The sequence below is a fragment of the Pristiophorus japonicus genome, chromosome X, assembly GCF_044704955.1.
Source record: "Pristiophorus japonicus isolate sPriJap1 chromosome X, sPriJap1.hap1, whole genome shotgun sequence".
Classification (NCBI taxonomy): Eukaryota; Metazoa; Chordata; class Chondrichthyes; family Pristiophoridae; genus Pristiophorus; species Pristiophorus japonicus.
In genome coordinates this window covers 34597699-34621812 of record NC_092010.1, presented here as the reverse complement: position 1 = coordinate 34621812, position 24114 = coordinate 34597699, and the positions used below count along the sequence as shown (strand labels likewise).

Genomic DNA, 24114 nt, shown 5'->3' with positions numbered 1-24114 from the left:
AGGAAAGGTAACTTCGATGGTATGAGACGTGAATTGGCTAGAATAGACTGGCAAATGATACTTAAAGGATTGACGGTGGATAGGCAATGGCAAACATTTAAAGAGCACAGGGATGAACTTCAACAATTGTACATCCTTGTCTGGAGTAAAAATAAAACTGGGAAGGTGGCTCAACCGTGGGGAAGAGGCATATAAATTGGCCAGAAAAAGCAGCAAACCTGAGGACTGGGAGAAATTTAGAATTCAGCAGAGGAGGACAAAGGGTTTAATTAGGGGGGAAATAGAGTATGAGAGGAAGCTTGCTGGGAACTTAAAAACTGACTGCAAAAGCTTCTATAGATATGTGAAGAGAAAAAGATTAGTGAAGACAAATGTAGGTCCCTTGCAGTCAGATTCAGGTGAATTTATAATGGGGAACAAAGAAATGGCAGACCAATTGAACAAATACTTTGGTTCTGTCTTCACGAAGGAAGACACAAATAACCTTTCGGAAATACTAGGGGACCGAGGGTCTAGCGAGAAAGAGGAACTGAAGGAAATCCTTATTAGTCAGGAAATTGGGTTAAGGAAATTGATGGGATTGAAGGCCAATAAATCCCCAGGGCCTGATAGTCTGCATCCCAGAGTACTTGAGGAAGTGGCCCTAGAAATAGTGGATGCATTGGTGATCATTTTCCAACAGTCTATTGACTCTGAATCAGTTCCTATTGACTGGAGGGTAGCTAATGTAACACCACTTTTTAAAAAAGGAGGGAGAGAGAAAACGGGGAATTATGGACCGGTTAGCCTGACATCAGTAGTGGGAAAAATGTTGGAATCAATTATTAAAGATGAAATAGCAGCGCATTTGGAAAGCAGTGACAGGATCGGTCCATGTCAGCATGGATTTATGAAAGGGAAATCATGCTCGACGAATCTTCTGGAATTTTTTTGAGGATGTAACTAGTAGAGTGGACAAGGGAAAACCAGTGAATGTGGTGTATTTGGACTTTCAAAAGGCTTTTGACAAGGTCCCACACAAGAGATTGGTGTTCAAAATTAAAGCACATGGTATTGGGGATAGAGAACTGGTTGGCAGACAGGAAGCAGAGTTGGGATAAACGGGTCCTTTTCAGAATGGCAGGCAGTGACTAGTGGGGTGCCGCAGGGCTGAGTGCTGGGACCACAGCTATTTACAATATACATCAATGATTTAGATGAAGGAATTGAGAGTAATATTTTCAAGTTTGCAGATGACAGTAAGCTGGGTGGCAGTGTGAGTTGTGAGGAGGATGCTAAGAGGCTGCAGGGTGACTTGGACAGGTTAGGTGAGTGGGAAAATGCATGGCAAATGCAGTATAATGTGGATAAATGTGAGGTTATCCACTTTGGGGGCAAAAACACGAAGGCAGAATATTATCTGAATGGCGGCAGATTAGGAAAAGGGGAGGTGCAACGAGACCTGGGTTTCATGGTACATCAGTCATTGAAGGTTGGCATGCAGATCCAACAGGCGGTGAAGAAGGCAGATGGCATGTTGGCCTTCATAGCTAGGGGATTTGAGTATAGGAGCAGGGAGGTCTTGCTGCAGCTGTACAGGGCTTTAGTGAGGCCTCACCTGGAATATTGTGTTCAGTTTTGGTCTCCTAATCTGAGGAAAGACGTTCTTGCTATTGAGGGAGTGCAGCGAAGGTTCACCAGACTGATTCCCGGGATGGCAGGACTGACATCTGAGGAGAGACTGGATCGACTGGGCCTTTATACACTGGAGTTTAGAAGAATAAGAGGGGATCTCGTAGAAACATATAAAATTCTGACGGGACTGGACAGGTTAGATGCAGGAAGAATGTTCCCGATGTTGGGGGAGTCCAGAACCAGTGGTCACAGTCTAAGGATAAGGGGTAAGCCATTTAGGACCGAGATGAAGAGAAACTTCTTCACTCAGAGAGTTGTGAACCTGTGGAATTCTCTTCCGCAGAGAGTTGTTGAGGCCAGTTCATTAGCTATATTCAAGAGGGAGTTGGATATGGCCCTTACGGCTAAAGGGATCAAGGGGTATGGAGAGAAAGCAGGAAAGGGGTACTGAGGTGAATGATCAGCCATGATCTTAATGAATGGTGGTGCAGGCTTGAAGGGCCGAATGGCCTACTCCTGCACCTATTTTTCTATGTTTCTATGTTTCCTGTTCTGCATGGCTCAGAACCACATAAAGCAGTGGATTTGACAACTAAGTGATCAGGAAAACTGCCAGGAGGTTTTGTTCAGAACAACAGCAACTTATATAGCGCCTTTAATGTAGTAAAACGTCCCAAGGCACTTCACAAGAGTGTTGTAAGATATAAATTTGACACTGAGCAACATACGAAAAAGTTAGGGCAGATGAAAGAGGTAGTCATTAAGGAGCATCTTAAAGGAGGAAAGATAGATAGAGAGGTGGAGAGGTTTAGGGAGGGAGTTCCAGAGCTTAGGGCCTAGGCAGCTGAAGACAAGGCCACCAATGGTTGAGCGATTATAATCAGGGATGTTCAAGAGGAAAGAATTTGAAGAGTGCAGGTATCTCGGGGGTTGTGGGGCTGAAGGAGATTACAGAGATAGGGAGGGGCGAGGCCATGGAGGGTATTGAAAACGAGGATGAGAATTTTGAAATCGAGGCATTGCTTAACCGGGAGCCAATGTACGTCAGCGAGCACAGGGGTGATGGGTGAACGAGATTTGGTGTGAATTAAGACACGGGCAGCTGAGTTTTGGATGACCTCCAGTTTACATAGGGTAGAATGTGGGAGGCCAGCTAGGAGTGCATTGGAATAGTCAAGTCTAGCAGTAACAAAGGCATGGATGAGGGTTTCAGCAGCAGATGAGCTGAGGCAGAGGCGGAAATAAGCGGTCTTAGTTATGCAGCGGATATGTCGTTGGAAGCTCATTTCAGGGTCAAATATCATGCCAAGGTTGCAAATAGTCTGGTTCAGCCTCAGACAGATGCTAGGGAGAGGGATGGAGTTGGTGGCTAGGGAACAGAGTTTGTGGCGGGGACCGAAGATAATGGCTTCGGTCTTCCCAATATTTAATTGGAGAAAATTTCTGCTCATCCAGTACTGGAGCGGTCTGACAATTTAAAGACCATGGAGGGGTCGAGAGAAGTGGTGGTGAGGTAGAGCTGGGTGTCGTCAGCGTACATGTGGAAACTGATGCTGTGTTTTCGGATGATGTCACCAAGGGGCAGCACCTAGATGAGAAATAGGAGGGGGCCAAGAATAGATCCTTGGGGAACACCAGAGGTAACAATGTGGGAGTGGGAAGAGAAGCCATTGCAGGTGATTTTCTGGCTACGATTAGATAGATAAAAATTGAACCAGGTGAGTGCAGTCCCACCCAGCTCAACGATGGTGGAGAGGCGCTGGAGGAGGATAGAGTGGTCAACCATGTCAAAGGCTGCAGACCAGTCGAGAAGGACGAGGGACAGTTTACCTTTGTCACCATCACAAAGGATGTCATTTGTGACTTGATGAGAGCCGTTTCGGTACTGTGGTGGGATGGAAACAGATTGGAGGGATTCAAACATGGAGTTCCGGGACAGATGGGCACGGATTTGGGAGGCGACAGAATGAAACTATTGAAATTTACACCAATATATGCTGATTGTGATAGCTATAATGCATATTGACTATTATTACCCATTATCAACAATTAATTATAAGTCTATTAATTTACTGTGATTGCATCACAATTGTTCATCTTTCAGCATCGAAATCATTACACATCAGCTATGTGAAGTGCACTGGACACTACCTGCGCCATGACAACAGCAGCCAACAAAAATGACCAAACACTGAATAAAACCAACCCAATGAAATTTACACTTGTGGTTTATGATATCATGTGAATCTATTGATGAAACTACTGTCTTAATCACTCCCAGCTATAAATTGTTCTGTATAAAAATAGTCTGTGTCATACACAACAGGTCGCCCAGATCTCTTAATGCCAGTACTTAAACTTGAAGTGTGATTATCTGATTTGCCACATTTGTTGGAGATAAATGATATATACTCCAACTGGAGTCTTCCTGTTTTCCTTTGCATGTTTTCAAATTGGTGATCAGAGGCAGTAGCAATCTCATTTTATGATGCCACGGAAGCAGAATTCCATGATGTCACTGAAGAGGGGACTCTGCACAAAATGCCTGCTTCACACCAGCAGCTTTATCACGTAAAAGATGGAAATGAGAGAAGACTAACAGGCACCAATAAGTAGACCTATGCAACATTTAAGATTATACATAATTGAGATAAATATAGCTCTTGTAAGAAGACACGGAGATATATTAATAATATTCGGCAGCACCTCCCAAACGCACGACCTCTACCACCTAGAAAAACAAGGATAGCAGAAACATGGGAACACCACCACCTCCAAGTTCCCCTCCAAGTCACACACCATTCTGACTTGGAAATATATTAGCTGTTCCTTCATTGTCGCTGGGTCAAAATCCTGGAACTCCCTACCTAACAGCACTGGGGAAGCACTTTCACCACACGAACTGCAGCAATTCAAAAAGGTGGTTCACCACCACCTTCTCAAGGGTGATTAGGGATGGGCAATAAATACTGGCCTTGCCAGCGATGCCCACATTCCATGAACAAATTTTTTTAAATGAAGTTATAAATAGGTTGATAATATAACAGGTACCTCATTCATTTTACTCAAAAATGAATCCAAGTCTCAGCAATGACAGACGCTTGGCTCCATTACCTTCATAGCAGATAAGACTCATCCATGAGGATCATTAAAGTCAGATACTATTGCACCCCCCTACCCCCCAAAAAAAATCTGGGTAAATTGGGAGCAAAGCAGTACAAAAGATTTTATTTTGAACATCACTAAAACGCAAGGAAACAAGTAAGGGACTTAAAAAGGGCTGAGTTAAGCTAAATGGCAACCCACAATTATTTATAGTTCACAGACACCACTTTTATAGGGCTCACCATATGACTCTTGCTTAACCCTTAGAATTTTTTTTAAACTTCAAGTAAAGTTGAAGAACTGTGATAATGGGATAATCAAAATTGTTGGAGATTATGTGGGGGACGGAATAGTTCTGATCTTGCATTTAGCAAGTAACCTTAGTGTGTGGCCCAAGTTGGTCTTTGATTGACGACTTCGGTTTTCAGGAGAGTATCAGTGTAGTAACTGTGTCAGTGTGCTGCTGTCCTTGCTCCATACCTAACTAGGAATGGAAGACTGACATTCGTTGCAGTATAAAGACTGCGGTCCTCAAGGCAGTACCTGGGAAAGTTGATCAAGGTCTCCTTTAAAAAAAATCAAAATTATACTGCCTTCATTTCCTTCCCTGCTGAAAATTGGACACAAAGTTGCATATACATCACATCACAGCAAATATGGTTTGCATAGATACCACGGATACGATGTGCGTGCATTGCTGGATTGAATCTTTCGTAAGAAAGCAATGTTTTTCCTTTCAAATTCAGGAGGACATTTTTCTTAACCGATTCACCACATGAAAAAAAAATGGAATTTATTGGTGGAAATCAGTAAAAGCTGATTTTAATCATCCCTACTCATCTGTTATCGGTCGGGGTGCTGAGTTGGACAACTTGTGGAAGCACAACATCTCACCTCTGGGAATATACTGACATTCTCATGCCGGCTGAGCACAGAAGGGATATTGAAGCATCAGCCTTCATGAAGGAAAGCACATTTCTTCAGGCTAATTGCAAACAAAGCAGAACCAACTTACAACAATGAGAAGAAAAAGGAACAGACAAACCGCTTATAAATTCAACAAAGAACAAATATAAGCAGGCTTTTCTCCATAGGTTTGATTCCTGTTTTCATTTACATTAAATCTGCTGATGGCTATTTAAGTATACCATCTGGAATTGAACCCTTAAAAGACAGGTTACATTATGTCTTTGTTGCAGATTTCATTCAAGTGACAACTGGACCTGATAACTTTCTCTTCACATCAACAGCACTGTGTCATGGACTTGCTAAAAAGATATCCAAGTGGAATGATTGTAAACTCACTGCTGTCAGTGCAATGTGTTGTTTCGTTATCAGTCTAAATCTGAAGCTTCCAGACTAAAATGCAAGAGGATGTCGTCCTTCTTACTTAATCAGATTTGATTTCTTTTGCCTTTTCTCCATGAGATTATCAAGTCAATTCCCAAGGTACCATCTGAGTCACAATGTAAATCTACAAGTCATTCTCCGATGAAAGGTTCGCCACTTACCGTGAAGAACCCAACGATTTATGGAGGATGCATTAAAGTGCCAAGCTTTTTCCTTACTCCTTTAATTTAGCTGGTGGTGACACAGGGCAAAATAGGAGATTGTGATACATCTGTTCTATCCATGGTCCACAAGTCAAAATTGACAGTGGTTATTACCATGCTTGCTAAGGTAGTCAACGCCCCTCTGTAATCTATCACAGGGGTTTCACGAAGGCTGAGAGGAAAGATAAGAGCTACTGCCACTTTAACATTACGGCTTTTGTTTTACCATTCAGATTTTACCTCAATTCAGATTCGTCCTTCACGGTCTCAAATTTTGACCCTCTGAAGCAAAATCCAGAATACTGCATGTTGGGTTTGGGAATTTGGATAATTCAGAGAAAAAAAATCCTTTGCACATGCATGCCACATTGCGTGTATCCTGTTATTACTTCCACAGTGTCATGGCAGATGGTGAGTGAGCAATGCTGTCCATTTTGGCTGATGGACTGGTGGCTGTATCCAACACTTGGTGTCACGGTTGTACTTGTACATTCAATTTCTCCGGCTACATAGGGAGATTGGGGGAGAGGAGAGGCATGGGTTTCTGTCTCTTGGTTATGAAGTCGGAATTTGCAGGCTGGGTGGTAGGAGCAGAACTATGAATTCAGCTTCACAAGTACTTGAAGACGGGAGCAATTCCCAAAGCAAGCAGAATTCTCATCATTGGACTCTTGTTTCCAGCAGAGTAAGAGTCTTGTTGGTATATTTTGATTTCTCCATTTACCTTTGGGTTGCATCGAACATCCAAGTCTTAATTTACACCAACTCCAACATCATCGGTGTGCACAGAAAAAGCTCAACTATGTGTCCATATCTGCATATATTGGAAAGCTCCAGGAACATTGTAAATTAACAATGAGTTCCATTTATATAGTGCCTGTAAAGAACAAAATATCTCAAGGCATTTTATAAAGTAGTAGTAAACTAAATAAACACTGAGCCATGTCACAGAGTTTAGGAGAGTTGACTGAAGGTTTGGATGAAAAGATATGTTTTATAGCAGATAAGGGGAAGTTCTATTCAACATGTCTGCTTTCAGACTGCCTCTAACCAGCAGTTCAACATAGTAATAAGGATGACAGAGAGACACCACTAGGTGTATAGATAGCTCCCTTTATAACATTAGGAGATTATGGTGCAATTTAGTAGAACATACTTACCCTTATCAAAGAAATAGTAACCAGAAGAGATGATTTCCTCTGTGTCCTATTTGTGGCAATATCATAACCACGTGTATAAAGAACAGGTTTATGATTTCGTTACAAATAGCACACAGAGGAAATCTTCCTCCCATTTTTCTCTTATATACAGTGCTTAACCAGTAACCATATAACTTGAAGGTCAGATGATTTAATAGATCTAATACAAGCACCCTTATCTTGTGACAACTGAGTGATAGCTCTGTAGTGGTAGAAGATGGGGGAGGAGGAATTTCATTAGTGGTTTCTGACATGTCATAATTAATTTTCAAGAAATGCTCAGCTGCTGGGGTGGGGTTTGGCAAAGAATGCAATTAAATCTGCTGCTACCTTGCTGAACTTTATAGTTTCATTACACAGGCTCAAGATACAGGTCATGACAAGAGTGGGGAAGGGGCTGGGAGCCTCTAGCTACAGGTAGTCAAAAGAGTTTGCTGGAGACAGATTCGCCTGCCTATTAAATGATGGAATGGGCGCAGTTTTATGTTCAAACTCAATCTCCTGACTCCCATTTACGCTCCCCCCGCGCCCCCCTCACCAGAAAAAAGACAATAATTTTGCTTTTCAGGTTGCATTATTTTAAATGGGTTATAGCCTCAATTAAAATAGCAGAATTTGATATGAGTACGTTAGGTGTTCACACGATAGCATCGCTCAACGTCATTTCTAGCCTCATGGACTTAAATGGGTTTGCAAGCTCTTAAAGATCTTAACTGTCACTCAATACCTCCCCAGTCCTGATAACTCTTGCATATGTTACGTGCTGGAATTAATTAAAAGTACCATAAGAACACATTCCAATACTTCATTTTTAAAGCGAGTTACAATAGAGCTCCTGCAATGTAATAGAAAGACCACATGCGTCATAACTAAAGCTGGGGCGTGGGGCAAAGGGGGGCTGCAAGGTTTTTGTTTGTTCCTAGTTTCCCTCTCCCTGATAAAGTTAATCACGATCATTCCCTGAAAGAATTTCTAATCTTATAAAAATCACATACTATGTACCCAAAATATCTGAATAGATTTCCTCTGTATAATAAGCAATCGGAAGGATAAATCTCTGCCAATCCCTCTCAGTGTTGGTAGATTGTTTTGTTTAATAATGAATTAGTACAAATTGGATTGCATTTCTCTGTCTGACCTTCAGTAATCTATGTAAATTATTGAAATAACACAGCGAAGCCCTGTGTAAACACAGTAAACTAACATATCTTCATGACTGTATAATTTTGAAATATTCCAAGTGCTGGCATTTTCAGTGCTATTAATTTTTTATAGAGACAGCAACAGCATTCAATCTACATTTTATAAGAGCTGTCAAAGTCCAGGAGCTGCAGGGAAGAGGATTACATTAGTATTTGGGTTGATTCTGAACTGAATTGGTTTGATTCACACCCCTTGACGCAGAACTATCAGCAGTGTTACAGTATTTTAATGAATGAGGGAGTTTTAAATTCTGCCAAAGCCTTGTTAGGATTTTTAGAATTAATACTTGGGATGTGGGCGTTGCTGCTGGCCTTGAGAAGGTAGTGGTGGACCATCTTCTTGAACCGCTGCAGTTCATGTGATGAATGTGCTCCCACAGTGCTGTCAGGTAGGGAGTTTCAGGATTGTGACCCAGCGGCAATGAAGGAATAGCAATATATTTCCAAGTCAGGATAGTGTGTGATTTGGAGGAGAGTGTGGAGGTGGTGGGGTTCCCATGCACCTGCTGCACTTGTCCTTCGAGATGGTAGAGGGTTTGGGAAGTGCTGTTGAAGAAACCTTGGTAAGTTGCTGCAGTGCATCGTGTAGATAGTACACTGCAGTCAAAGAAATCCTCTACCGGGGGAAGATTGGGGGAAGAGATCGTTTCAGAATAATTGACTACATCCTAATAGCATAATCATTCAAGATATGGCACCAAACACAAGAACACAATATTTAGGATGAAGAAAGGACCATATGGCCCTTCTAGTTCACCCAACCATCCAAGCCTTAGTTCAGGATCAAATCTGACCATTTCACACCTTCTTCCTTGCCCAAATCCTATAATCCCACCAAAATATATCTGACTTACCTTTTACTCAATTAAACTAGCACTGTATTTATCATCATAATCTTGTTCATATTAAAATCACTGGGTCCACATTCATTGCAATACCTATTACACCTGTAAGTGGCACTGTGATAGCTATTTTCACTGTTAAGACTCATTGGGGCCGAAATTCAGCTTCCCAATAAGGCCCGTTACCGCCCGTTTGCGGCGGCCATGCAGTGGAGTCGAGCGGCTGCAGATTTCTGGTCGAATGGCTGCTGCAAGCTAAATTCAGCAGGATTGTTTTTCTGGCAGTCCTCACTTCCACCCCGCCGCTGCCGAGCGGCCGGCATCCCCCACCTCCCGTGAAATTTAGCCATAAAAATCTTATTGCCGGCGAGCGGTGCCGCCGACAGCCTTTTCTGTTGGTATATCTTTGATTCCCTCCATAAGCCCTGGCTGCGTGGTGGCCATTAAAGGCAAGGGCCCAATGCCGCGGCCACCATTTTATTTTTTATTGTGTCCCCTGGTTCGGCTGGGCCGCCAACAGGCAGCCTGGCACTCCCTTTTAGGTGCCAGGCCGTTGGCCCAGCCGAAACCCTCCCTGATGGTTCAGTGTCTGATCATGACTGATTGCCGATTCTCTCCCCTTTAACGGAGGCAGGATACATGGTGACGCAGACGCGCAATGACATCACCAACGCTCCGCTGCTGAGTGACAGCGGCGGAGAATCCATCCCGCCTCCACTTCTGCCCCCTTTATGACCGACTTACTGAAAAAAAAACAAGTGAATTTCGCGCAAGAGGGGACCTCTTCCAAAACGGTGGCAAAAACTCTTTAGAAAACAGTAGGTGCACCAGCTTTCCAGCGGGACTGAATTATTGCCCTATTGATCTTTTCAGGATTGATTTTAACCCACCCTGCCCTGCATGAACGAGGCCTTAAAAATGGAGTGTTCTGCCTTACTTGTTTTCCCGCTGGAATTGTGCTGGTTACCATTTCTACTGTTCACTGCAGTTAGGTTGCTGAGACACCTGCCCAAATCAGGTGGGCCTCCTGAGTTAATGAAAATCAGGATCCTATTACGTCAATGGAACCCCAATTGCATTTAAACTCTGACTTGAACAGGGAAGCCGCCACGGTGAAAACAGGTGGAAAGGACGAAAAGACCTCCAAGGTAAGTGAGAAACATTTCTTTATGGGGCCAGGAGCAGGAGTTGTGGCCTTCCCTGCCCCAGTTAATGCCCCCACCTCATGAGAGTTCCTTCGGAAACCCCCTCCTCGTGATTTACCTGCTTGCCAGTAAGTCTTCCTTTGGTGCAGGCTGGCGGCTTCTGACCGCCCGAACTTCTTCTCCAATCGGTCAGCTAGCTGTCATTTTCCGTCCGCTTCAGGCGGGCAGTTTATTGGTGGCATGCAGATGAGGCCTGCGAGTTAAAATACTCGCCCTACCCTCATTTTGCACTCGCCCTGACTCTGTCCACCTGGAACCCACTGGGGATTAAAATCGACCCTGACATTACGGTCCAAAACAATGGGCCAGATATTTTGTGAACAGAGGAAAAGAAAGCCACAGTTGTCCAGCAAGCAACAACAGCAAACTAATGGCCCTGAAATTCCGATGACCCGGGTCCGTACGAAGTTTCTACGAACCCGGGAAGGCATCGGAAAAGCCGGTTTTCAGCGCAAAATTTTCTGGCTTGATAGATCCTCTTTATCTCGGGAGCGAGGACACTTGCAGGGCAAGATTTCCGATATTTACAAATATCTTGCCCTGCAAATGTCCTTTAAAATCTTGTGCCTGAAAAAGCAGGCGCATAGCCTACTTTAACAGGCTTAAGAGTTTAAAAACATAGAAAAAACATGATTAAACTAAAAATTTTAAAAACACATTTATGTTAAAACCCTGCCCACTCAGATAATTTAATTTTAAACCCTAATCCTAACTTTTTTTTTTTTAAATCGGGAATTTTTTTTTTATTTAAAAAACGTGTGTAACATTTTTAATTTCTATTAGTTTATTGTGTGAGGTGTTTTTTTAAATGTTTTGTATAGTGTTTGTGTGTTTTGGGGTTTTTCTCATTCATAGAATAGGAGATTCGTAACTTACGAATTTCCTATTACTATGAATGAGAAAATACTTACCTGTGATTGGGTGTCCAGGCCCACGTGACTCCTGCAGACGTCCTGACGTGCATGCGCTGTGCGTCGTTGGGAGAGGAGGCCTGTGAATCAGAAGTCCCAACGTGCACAGCAGCTCCAGGTAAGTGTGCAATTTATTTCTATTTTTTCAGAATTTACCCGTGGGAAGTCCTCTTCGGAATTTCAGGGCCCGTGACAATAGTTGGAAAACAGTGCTATTTATATACAAGGAAATATCTTGCTTTTCAGTTCATGGAGGTTGATGGGATGTAGAAACCAGCATTGCTCAGAGGCCATCATTTTTATTTTTATTTTTTATTTTTTTTTTTTAAAGAGGGAAGTAGCCGAACGAAATAGGACCAAATTTGGGTAATTGCTAATAAACCTAAATAGTAAATACTAAATAATAAAATAGACAAATTTAAACCACTTGGAGTTTTCATATCAGTTTGTTACTTATTACTATACACTGAACAACACTAACTTACCCAGATAGCTTGAGAAATTGTTCTTTTAAAATAATAAAATAAAATCGTCCACTTAAACAGGGCATGCACACATGTAGCCTGAACTGAACCAACATAAAATATGCATCTGCAGGCTTCAAATTTGCAGTTCCAGAAATGTTACGAAGGTCATTTTAACCTAAACCGTCCGTCGAGAAACTGACGGGATTGGGAGCAACACTGGATTTAAACCCCACCCAATATTACTCTCTAATAACTTCAATGGAGACCAAAATCAGGCAGTGTGTAAAACCAGCGTCACACTCGATTCCATAAGTTTCCTGATGGACGGGTTAGGTTAGTATTGCTCCCGTTATGTCGGTTCTGTTTGGGTCAGAGGTAGGTTCATTCTTCCCTAGCATAGAGTCTTAAGTGGAATAGATAGTATCAAGTTTGCATATATCTGTGAACTGGACAAAAGCTGTAAAGGGCATTCATGAGTCCTTGAGATAAATGAAACTGAAACTAGTGCACTTCCCTGGTTTTATGGAGCCACCTAGTGAGGAATGCTGCAAGGAATTTTCATTTGAATTTGTAAATTTATGAGAATTTTGTCATTGTGAAAGTATGCCATTAAAATCATGTTTATGTTGCAATACTTGCTGTCAAAAAGCTTTGGCAAAGCAGATTGTGTTTTTTTTCCCAGTAATCCTTGCTAACCTTTCAAAATAATTCAGTCTACAGGGGATAAGAGTTTATTATATTTATATGTTAGCTAAAATGTGTTTGTTGTGATGTAAATAATATTACTTACTTTGCCCAATTCATTTTAACCTCATTTTATTCCACTGTTGCATTCTTACACCAAGAGGAAAGGGCGGCATCATTTTTACAACATCAGGCAAGAACATTTCCTTGTCACTGTCCCTAAGGAATTCAGTAGTGCAGATACAAAGCGCATTGGAAGTCCCTTTAAATCAGATTTTGAATATTTATTGGAACAAAATAACTAAAACAATGCGTTGAGGTGCTATGAAACATGGTGCACATGCATCCTGAGGAAATTAACTTAAATCGCTGATTGACACCCACTTACAATGCATTAGTCCATTTTGCTGACCAGCTAACTGACTTTAAGCAAACACAGATTGGTTACAGTATCTGTCGATTCCAATTGAAATATCCTATTCTAATAAATTTATGTTCATTAATTGTGGAATTTTGTTAGCATTCAATTAATTGCTAAAAAATTAGATAATTGTATATAAAATCTAATTGCACGTGTACAGTTGCACTGAATAGAATCAGGCTCCTGTTCCTTCCAGAGATGTCAGGCTCAATCTCAAGTCCATTTAAACTGGACCGTTATAACTTCAAGTATGATCAAGGCAGAAGTCAATACTTTGATCTTAAAAATGTTGGCTGCTGTCATAATTTAAATCATTTACTATTTATTTTATAATTAAATCAAGTTTTTTTTGTTTTAATGAGACATGAAAGATCTCACTATCAAGCTGCCCTACCCATCTGTGCACTGTGTCTGTATTAAATAAAGAACTGGCTAGAACATGAACCTTTGTGTAGAAAGAAAGACTTGCATTTATATAGTGCCTTTCACAACCTCAGGATGTCCCAAAGTACTTTACAGCCAATGAAGTATTTTTTAAAGTGTAGTCACTGTTGTAATGTAGGAAACACAGCAGCCAATTTGTGCACAGTAAGCTTCCACAAACAGAAATTCAGGGTCCGGATAAGGCCCGTTACCGCTGTTTTGCGGCGGAATTGTGTGGCCGCCGCATTGCAGTCCATTGGCCGCCACGATCCAAATTTACCTCGGGAATTTTTCGGCCGGTCGCCATTTCCGTCCCGTTGCTGCCGACCGCCCTTAGCGAGTCATCAAAGTGCACACTGCCGTTCTCCCGCACCTCCATCCCACTCCGCGCAAACTTTACCTCAGAAAATCGTTGATCCGTCGCACGGTGCCCTCGACAGCTTTTTCTGTCGGTGCACCTGGTTTCTTGTCTGTGAGCCATGGGAGCGTGTCGGCCGCGGTTGCCATGTTTTTTTTGGCCGGCCGACTTCCCGATCGGCTGGACAATTATGCCCCGGATTCGGCCGGGCCGCCAACAGGCAGCCTGGCACCTCCTCTTAGGTGCCAGGCCACTGACCCGGCCGAAACCCTCCCTGGTGACCCAGTGGACGAACCTAAAAAAATGCTGCTTCTCTCCCCTTTAAATGAGAGACGTAATGACGCACACGCACACTGACGTCAGCACCGCTCCGCCGCTGAGTGACAGCAGTGGAGATTCCGTCCCGCCCCCACTTCCACCCCTCACCAGCACTTACCGCCGCACTTCTGCCCCCATTATGACCGGCTTCCGGTCCGATGCAAAAAAAACTTAAAAGAGGAGAAAATCGATCGAAAGCCCGCCTCATCGCACCGGACGGTAAAAACTTTTAAAAAAAGGTAGGTGCGCCAGCTTTCTGGCGGGCCTGAATTTCGGCCCCAATATGTTTTAGCGATGTTGGTTGAGGGATAAATATTGTAGGTCTAAAATAACAAACTTATTAATTTGGATAATTTTCAGTCATTTCTAATATACTTAAAATGAGGAGTTCCACGTAAGATTGACCTGGAGTAATGATGTGGGTAGCAGCAACTCTTGGTGAAACAATTGTGAATGTGATTATAGTTCTATTTAAAAGGTCACACACACAAAACAAGGGCCCCAAAATTGCTTGGTCAGATTCCCGATCTCACTGGGTGCTAATCCACAGGTAAAGAGCAATGATTTAAGGATGAGTCACTTGGGGATACTTTCACCCACTTCCCAGTAGCCAGCTCAAGGGAAGCACTGGCAGAAACTTTAGAGCAGGTCGCTTGGCCACATCCATGGTCAAGGTGCTGGGTAAGGCATGGAGGGAGAAGGGGCTTGAAACAGGGATGAGAAATACATTCTATAATAGAGCAGAACACATTAAAATATAAATTGAACCCACAGAAGTCACTATGGTCATATGAAATGAGAGAAGTAGATGCGACCTGCAGAGAACAAGAAGAACTGTTGTTCCACTGATTACTGGTGTAGAATGCAAGGAAGATTGCGCATATGTTATTATTTTTCTTTTCCTGTGAATCAAAATTCTCAGTCACTGCATTTTTGTAAACATTAACACTAATCTAATGAATCCATCTATTTATTTTTAATAAGCAAGGAAAAATTGGACATTTTGCAGAAAATGCTGCAATTTACTATTATTAGTTTTCTTGTCATGCCATAAAATAAAAGATTATAAAGATTGATTAAGGTTTCCTAAAACTATTTACCCGCATCTCCTCTTGTTAGCAACCCTAATTAAAATCATTCAAACAGACAGTGAAATAGACTTGTCCTCCCCATGCAAAAGGCCTCATAGCATTATTCATTTTCATGAGACACTATTATCTTGCTAGGGAGGAGATAAGCAATTACAGTTACAGCCTAGAACAGTCTAAGCTGTTGGCCATATTAATGTTTGTAGTCTTTTTCTCAAGCTCTTTTTAAAATATATAGGGGCTTATTTTACAAGGCTTCACTCCTGGCATGGAGCCTCGCTAGATGGGAATGTGGGTCACAGAATTGGCCCAATGGTGCTATAGCTCTATCTTTAGCCCATACTCTATTTTGGTGAGGCTCTACATCAGGAATGAAGTCTTGCAAAACTGCCCCTGTACAATATTCATTGATCTCCGACAGCATTACTCATTGATTTATACAGATCGAGCTCTTGCCTCTTCCCGGTACATGATGCGCATTGCTTAGAGCGCCATGATCAGACGTGGAGTCCTTGCTCTCTTCCAGCTTATTCACTCGGAAATGAAAATTGGGCAGTTTCTATAATGGACGACCAATCCACAGTGCCAGTTTACCACTCGGGCGGAAAGTTGAAAATCTATCCCTGTATATCACAGGTTTTATTAAGGAGTAAGATTAAAAAGAAGCAAAATCAAACATAGCAGATTACAAAGTGTTACCTAACTTGTAGTTCCTGTTTCAATCTCAGAAGTAACACTCTCGCCTGATTTTAACGAGCAGGGGTCGAGACGGATGGGAAACTGTACAACACTCCGCAGCATGCGACAGAGGAGATTTTAACTGCCGGGCCTCATCTGAATGGCCCACTTTGGTCTCCTGCCCAAACTCGACGGGAATTGGAAGCTGGCTGTGAGATTTCAAACCAGTCCGGTAGGTGGATAGGACGGGGGGTCTGGAGGGCTTTGCAGTTAGAGACAGGGGAAGGAAGCCCAAGATTTCCTTGTGGGGCCCATAGAAGCACTCCCGGCACACAAGGAAACCAAAACAAATATAAATGTACTTACTTTTCTGGGCCTCTTCTAACCCCGCTCCTGTTTGCTGCCAGGATGGCCTGGCAGGCTCACCACAGCACCTTCCCCGTGCAAGCTTCAGGTTCAAATTACAATCGGGCTCTGATGATGTAATCTGGGCCCAATCTGCTTATTTAAGGCAGGACCCTGCTGCCTTCCGCCAGGGATCCCACTCGCCTGCTTAAAAGGGCAGGTTAAAAGTCCAACTCATGGAAAGGCAGCAGGATCACAGCGGTAAGTTGCTGTGGTCATTTTAACTGCCTGCCCAGTTTCTGCTGGATGGGCAGCGTTAAAATTGGCTCTTCTTAGACTGTATCAGGCACCCATGATTGAAATGTTTTATTCACGTGTGGAGGCTCATGGAGTGTGGTACACTCATAATAAAGGATGAAACTGAGTACTGTGTACAATGAGCAAGTGTGACCTTAGCTCCTTTAATAAGACTCCAGAGTGCAGGTACCTCGTGGGTAGCCTGCTAAAATACCGTGCTCCCAAGGGATGCTGGGATCCCTTGGGATTCCAACAGGTGGGCACTCTGGTGGTCAGGTGTCATACAGGTTACAAGGGGTTAAATACATAACATCACTCCCCAATGAAGTCAACAGTACACTTATTTACAAGGTGAGATGATCTGGGGCTTTGCGCTCCCTTGTCAATCGTCTCGGTACAAATGCAGGTGTGGGTGGGTTGGTCAGTTCTTCACTGGGCTGTTGGGCAGCCGGCCTTGCTGGGCTGCTAGAGATGATGAGTTCGGGTTCCTGGTCAATCATGATGTCAGTTGCCACTTGTGTGTCATTATTGTGTACAGTCATTATTGCACATTCAATCCATTTTGAGTAAGCGTCCACGACAACCAAAAACATTTTGCCTAAAAATGGGCCCGCATAGTCCACGTGGACCCCAGACCACAGTTTGGAGAGCCACGACCACAAACTTAGCGGTGCCTCTCTGGGTGCATTGCTCAGCTGAGAGCAAGTGTTGCACTGGCGCACGCATGACTCTAAATCCGATTCGATGCCGGGCCACCACACATGGGATCTGGCTATGGCTTTCATCATTACAATGCCTGGGTGGGTGCTGTGCAGTTTACATATGAACATATCTCTGCCTTTCTTGGGCAAGACCACGCGATTGCCCCACAATAGACAGTCCGCCTGCAGGGACAACTCGTCTTTGTGTCTGTGGAACGGCTTAATCGCCTCCTGCATCTCCGCTGGGACACCGGACCAGCTCCCATGGAGGACACAGTTTTTTTACCAAGGACAGTAAAGGATCTTGGCTAGTCCAGGTGCTGATCTGGCGGGCCATAACTGGGGACTTCTCATTCTCGAATGCCTCCATGACCATGAGCAAGTCCGCTGGCTGTGCCATTTCCACCCCGGTCGCAGTTCTCTGTGTCCGATCTGTGGCGGAATACATAATTGTATGCCGACAGCGTGAGCGCCCATCTTTGAATGCGGGCAGAGGCATTGGTATTAATCCCTTTGCTCTCAGAGAACAGCGATATGAGCGGCTTGTGGTCAGTTTCAAGCTTAAACTTGAGGCCAAATAAATACTGGTGCATTTTTTTCACCCCGTAAATGCACGGTAGAGCCTCTTTTTCAATCATGCTGTAGGCCCTTTCAGCCTTGGACAAACTCCTGGACGCATAAGCGACCGGTTGTAAAATCCCCGATTCGTTAGCCTGTTATAACACACACCCGACCCCATATGATGACGCATTGCAAGCTAATACTAATCATTTACAAGGGTTGTACAGGACAAGCAGTTTGTTTGAACAGAACAGATTTCGGGCTTTCCTAAAGGCAGCCTCTTGTGAATTCCCCCATACCCAGTCGTCTCCCTTGCGCAGCAGCACATGTAGGGGTTCTAGCAGGGTGCTTAACCCAGGTAGGAAATTACCGAAATAGTTAAGAAGTCCCAGGAACGACTGCAGCTCCGTCACGTTCTGTGTTCTCGGTGCGTTCTTGATGGCCTCCGTCTTGGTGTCGGTGGGTCTGATGCCGTCTGCTGCGATTCTTCTTCCCAAGAACTCGACGTCCTGCGCCAGGAAAACACACTTCGAGCGATTCAACCTGAGCCCCATGCGATCCAACTGACTAAGAACCTCTTCCAGTTTCTTCAAGTGCTCAATGGTGTCCCGACCTGTAACCAGTATGTCATCCTGGAAAACCACGGTGCAAGGAAACGACTTTAGCAGGCTCTCCATGTTCCGCTGGAAGATAGCCGCGGCTGACCGAATCCCGAACGGGCACCGGTTATAGATGAACAGATCTTTGTGCGTGTTGATGCAGGTGAGGCCTTTCGAAGACTCCTCCAGCTCCTGCGTCATGTAGGCCGAGGTCAGGTCCAGCTTGGTGAACGTCTTCCCTCCAGCCAGGGTCGCAAATAGGTCATCTGCCTCGGGTAGCGGGTACTGGTCCTGCAGCAAAAAACGGTTAATCATTACTTTATAGTCCCCACAAATTCTAACCGTGCCGTCCTCTTTAAGTACCGGGACAATCGGACTAGCCCAGTCGTTGAATTCCACCGGCGCGATGATGCCTTCTCGCTGCAGCCTGTCCAGCTCAATTTCCACTTTTTCACGCATCATGTACGGTACCGCCCGTGCCTTGTGGTGGATGGATCGCGTACCGGGAACTAAAGGGATCTGCACTTTCGGCCCCGAGAAGCTTCCAATGCCTGGCTCGAACAACAATGGGAACTTGCTCAGAACCTGGGCACATGAGGCGTCGTCGACAGACGAAAGCGCTCGGATGTCGTCCCAGTTCCAGCGGATTTTTCCCAGCCAGCTTCTGCCAAACAACGTGGGGCCATCTCCTGGCACAATCCACAGCGGGAGTTCGTGTACTGCTCCGTCATAGGAGACTTTGAATTCTGCACTGCCAATTACAGGGATTAATTCCTTGGTGTAAGTCCTTAGTTTGGTGTGAATGGGGCTGAGCTTGGGCCTGTGTGCCTTGTTGCAGCACAGCCTGTCGAAGGCCTTTTTACTCATTATGGACTGACTCGCACCCGTGTCCAGTTCCATAGATATTGGAATACCGTTCAGTTCAACTTTCAACATTATTGGTGGATATTTCGTAGTGAACGTGCGTACACTTCTGCTCCCTCGGTATGAGTCTCCAATTCAGCCTGATTCACAGTGGATCGATCTTCCTCTGCAACGTGATGGTTTGCAGGGTTTGCAGCTCACCTGCACATTCGCTGGAGGTGTCCCATTGTTCTGAAACTGTTGCACGCATAGTGCTTGAAGCGGCATTGATGGGGCCGATGATCACCTCCACAACGCCAACAAGGTGTTAACTGCCTCGCATTAACGATTGATGGCGGACTCCGGGTCATCTGAGGTCGGGCAGCAGCAGCCGGCTGCCATGTACATTTCTGCTCGAAACTGACGTTACTTTATGCACATTACTGGCTGAAGCTTCTTTACTCTGCAAAATCTGCTTGGTGTTGGCACTGGTGGACATAAATGCCTGGGCTATCGTTATGGCTTTACTTAGATTCGGAGTTTCCACAGTCAACAGTTTGCGAAGGATTGTCTCATGTCCAATGCCCAGTACAAAAAAGTCTCTGAGCATTTGTTCTAGGAATCCCTCAAACTCACAATGTCCTGCGAGGCGCCTTAATTAAGCGACATAGCTCACCACTTCCTGGCCCTCCGATCGTTGACACGTGTAGAACCAATATCTCGCCATCAAAATGCTTTCCTTAAGATTTAGCTGCTCCCGGACCAGCGTACACAATTCTTCGTAGGATTTCTCTGTTGGTTTTGCCGGAGCCAGGAGATTCTTCATGAGGCCATAGGTTGTTGCCCCACAGACAGTTAGGAGGATCGCCCTTCGTTTGGTAACATTCTCATCCCCTTCCAGCTCGTTGGCCACAAAGTATTGGTCGAGTCTCTCCACGAAGGCCTCCCAATCGTCCCCTTCTGAGAACTTCTCCAGGATACTGACTGTTCTTTGCATTTTCGTGCGGTTGTTCGTTACCTCGTCGCCAATTGGTACACTCATATTAAAGGATGAAGCTGAGTAATATGTACAATGAGCAAGTGTGACCTTAGCTCCTTTAATAAGACTCCAGAGTGCAGGTACCTCGTGGGTGGCCTGCTTATTTACCGTGCTCCCAAGGGATGCTGGGATCCCTTGGGACTCTAACAGGTGGGCCCTCTGGTGGTCAGGTGTCATACAGGTTACAATGGGTGAAATACATAACAGAGTGCACTACTAGCCTCAGCTCAGCCAATCAACAAAGTAGAAATACACTACTGTGGACTACGACCCGGAATTAAATGCTTCTCGACCCTTTGAAATCTAAGCTAATAATAAAGGAAGATCTAAAGGCATTTCATAATTAGTCAAAACTGTGAAAGTAGATCTCAAAGGCATAAGGATTGCATGATTCAACTTTTAATATCTGTAGAACAATGCAACACTGTCACAATGGGTAACAGTGCCCCTCCCCGCACACTCTCATTCAGTCAAATGGGCAAGACAGATAACAGTTGTCATCTGCAATATTTATTACGCAATCTGCATAAACAGAAAGAAGTCAGTCAACTCCTTTTGAAGTAGTTTCTACATACCAGACAGGGTATGTGCATTTCATAACCAGAGATAGACAGGCAGAAACAAACCGCTTTCAGCTAGCAGCAACAGAGCTATTCCTAAATTTGTTATCTTAACAAGGCTAAAAGAATGTGGGTGAGAAATTTGGTATCGCTCATTTTGAAACGTTAATCCTGTCGGAGCGGTAACAATAGTGCCCCTTAAAAGTTTGCGCCTCCTACTGCGAAATTAGGTTTCTGCGCCCCAAGAGGGAATGGGAGCACTAAATCAGTCGTTGCACAATTCGGGCGGTGGAACCGAAAATCTCAGCGGTAAATTTCCAGAAAAATGCGCTTGGTGCGCAGGCCGCTATATATCCCGTTGACAGTAGATTCTTCAAGGCATGGTAAGGTAAGTATGCGCATGCATAGTTCCAACTTCTCAGTCTGTTCAGAGCGGGAAAATGGAGGAGGAAGGTCGCCATTGTGCACACAACTTCTCGGCTATGGCCGTGGACGCATTATTGGACGCAGTGGAGAGGCACTGGAATGTGCTCCAAGCTTCCAGTGGAAGGAGGCCTTCTCCTAGAATCTTCAGGAGGCTATGGAGGGAGGTGGCCCAGCACGTCTCTGCCAGGAACACGGTGGCCAGAACGTTGCAAGAAGTTCAACAACCTCACGAGGGTCGTGATGGTGAGTACCCTTTCTTTTAACATTGCAATGCCATAATATGAAACTCACTGGCTCACACAATGTCAAGTCTTTGCAGTACCTGCTCCTTCACTATGTGTACCAGGCGATGGTCTTCATTGGTGAAGACATCATAAATATTCAGGCGCAGTTCAGCAGCCATGCCTTGGCCATTCAAGTGGCGCTTACCACCTTCTTTCCTACTCAGCCTGACCCCTCCTCGCACTACCATTTCACTCTTGTTATGCGTTCGCAACACTTCAGCCTCATCCTTCATCTTAGGTGGTTGTCACCTAATCCGACCATTCACACAGCCACTCTGTGCAGCCACACATATTCAAATGGAGATCTGCACACTTCCATACAGTAGCAGCTATACTATTTTAGAAGGCACATGTGGCACACGATGAGCTGCACACTCACTCACACCTTTTGTTTGTTATTGCAGTCGAAATTGGCACACAACAGGCAAGAACAGAGGCGCATCGGATGAGGGGAGCCTGACATCCAGGACCTCACAGAGGTAGAGGAGCGAATGTCCATGCTCATGGGAACACCAGTTGGTGCGGTAGTGGTCGGCGAAGCCGAGCCATCTGGGGACAGTGAAGGTATGTTAATACCCTTAAGGGCTGGATTTTCGGCTTGTTGGCACTTCTGTTTTCGCCCGGAGATATGATGTAATTGGCATCACGGAGATATGGCTCCAGGGTGACCACGGCTGGGAACTCAACATCCAGGGGTATTTAACATTCAGGAAGGATAGACAGAAAGGAAAAGGAGGTGGGGTGCTGTTGCTGGTTAAAGAGAAAAAGGAAGAACATTAGCTTGGATGATGTGGAATCGGTATGGGTGGAGCTGCGGAATACCAAAGGGCAGAAAACGCTAGTGGGAGTTGTGTACAAACCACCAAACAGTAGTAGCGAGGTTGGGGACAGCATCAAACAAGAAATTCGGAATGCGTGCAATAAAGGTTCAGCATTAGCGACTTTAATCTACATATTGATTGGGCTAACCAAACTGGTAGCAATGCGGTGGAGGAGGATTTCCTGGAGTGTATTAGGGATGGTTTTCTTGACCAATATGTCGAGGAACCAACTAGAGGGCTGGCCATCCTAGGCTGGATGATGTGTAATGAGAAGGGACTAATTAACAATCTTGTTGTGCGAGGCCCCTTGGAGAAGAGCGATCATAATATGGTAGAGTTCTTTATTAAGATGGAGAGTGACACAGTTAATTCAGAAACTAGGGTCCTGAACCTAAGGAAAGGTAACTTTGATGGTATGAGACATGAATCGGCTAGAATAGACTGGCGAATGATACTTAAAGGGTTGACGGTGGACAGGCAATGGCAAACATTTATAGATCACACGGATGAACTTCAACAATTGTACATCCCTGTCTGGAGTAAAAATAAAACGGGGAAGGTAGCTCAACCGTGGCTAACAAGGGAAATTAAGGATAGTGTTAAATCCAAGGAAGAAGCATATAAATTGGCCAGAAAAAGCAGCAAACCTGACGACTGGGAGAAATTTAGAATTCAGCAGAGGAGGACAAAGGGCTGAATTAGGAGGGGGAAAAGAGAGTATGAGAGGAAGCTTGCTGGGAACATAAAAACTGACTGCAAAAGCTTCTATAGATATGTGAAGAAAAAAGGATTAGTGAAGACAAACGTCTTGCAGTCAGATTCAGGTGAATTTATAATGGGGATCAAAGAAATGGCGGACCAGTTAAACAAATACTTTGGTTCTAACTTCACGAAGGAAGACACAAATAACCTTCCAGAAATACTAGGATACCGAGGGTACAGTCAGAAGGAGGAACTGAAGGAAATCCTTATTAGGCGGGAAATAATGTTAGGGAAATTGATGGGATTGAATGCCGATAAATCCCCGGGGCCTGATAGTCTGCATCCCAGAGTACTTAAGGCAGTGGCCCTAGAAATAGTGGATGCATTGGTGATCAATTTCCAACAGTCTATCGACTCTGGATCAGTTCCTATGGACTGGAGGGTAGCTAATGTAACACCACTTTTTAAGAAAGGAGGGAGGGAGAGAGAAAACGGGTAATTATAGACAGGTTAGCCTGACATCAGTAGTGGGAAAAATGTTGGAATCAATTATTAAGGATGAAATAGCAGCGCATTTGGAAAGCAGTGACAGGATCGGTCCCAGTCAGCATGGATTTATGAAAGGGAAATCATGCTTGGCAAATCTTCTGGAATTTTTTGAGGATGTAACTAGCAGAGTGGACAAGGGAGAACCAGTGGATGTGGTGTATTTGGACTTTCAAAAGGCTTTTGACAAGGTCCCACACAAGAGTGTGCAAAATTAAAGCACATGGTATTGGGGGTAATGTACTGACGTGGATAGCGAACTGGTTGGCAGACAGGAAGCAGAAAGTCAGGATAAACGGATCCTTTTCAGAATGGCAGGCAG

The 24114-nt window shown here is 44.3% G+C and overlaps 1 protein-coding gene across 5 annotated transcripts in view; it reads left to right on the top strand.

The window, feature by feature from the left end:
- Positions 1-14427: 14427 nt before the first annotated feature.
- dnajc22 (DnaJ (Hsp40) homolog, subfamily C, member 22) overlaps positions 14428-24114 on the top strand; it is a 31276-nt gene continuing 21589 nt past the window's right edge. For 4 of the 5 annotated variants that reach the window (XM_070869580.1, XM_070869578.1, XM_070869579.1 and 1 more), the window contains exons 1-3: positions 14428-14541; positions 16151-16300; positions 22128-22287. The gene's annotated coding sequence lies outside the window, so the exon portion shown is untranslated. The remainder of the gene's footprint in view (positions 14542-16150; positions 16301-22127; positions 22288-24114) is intronic. The other variant, XM_070869581.1, reaches the window with a different exon arrangement.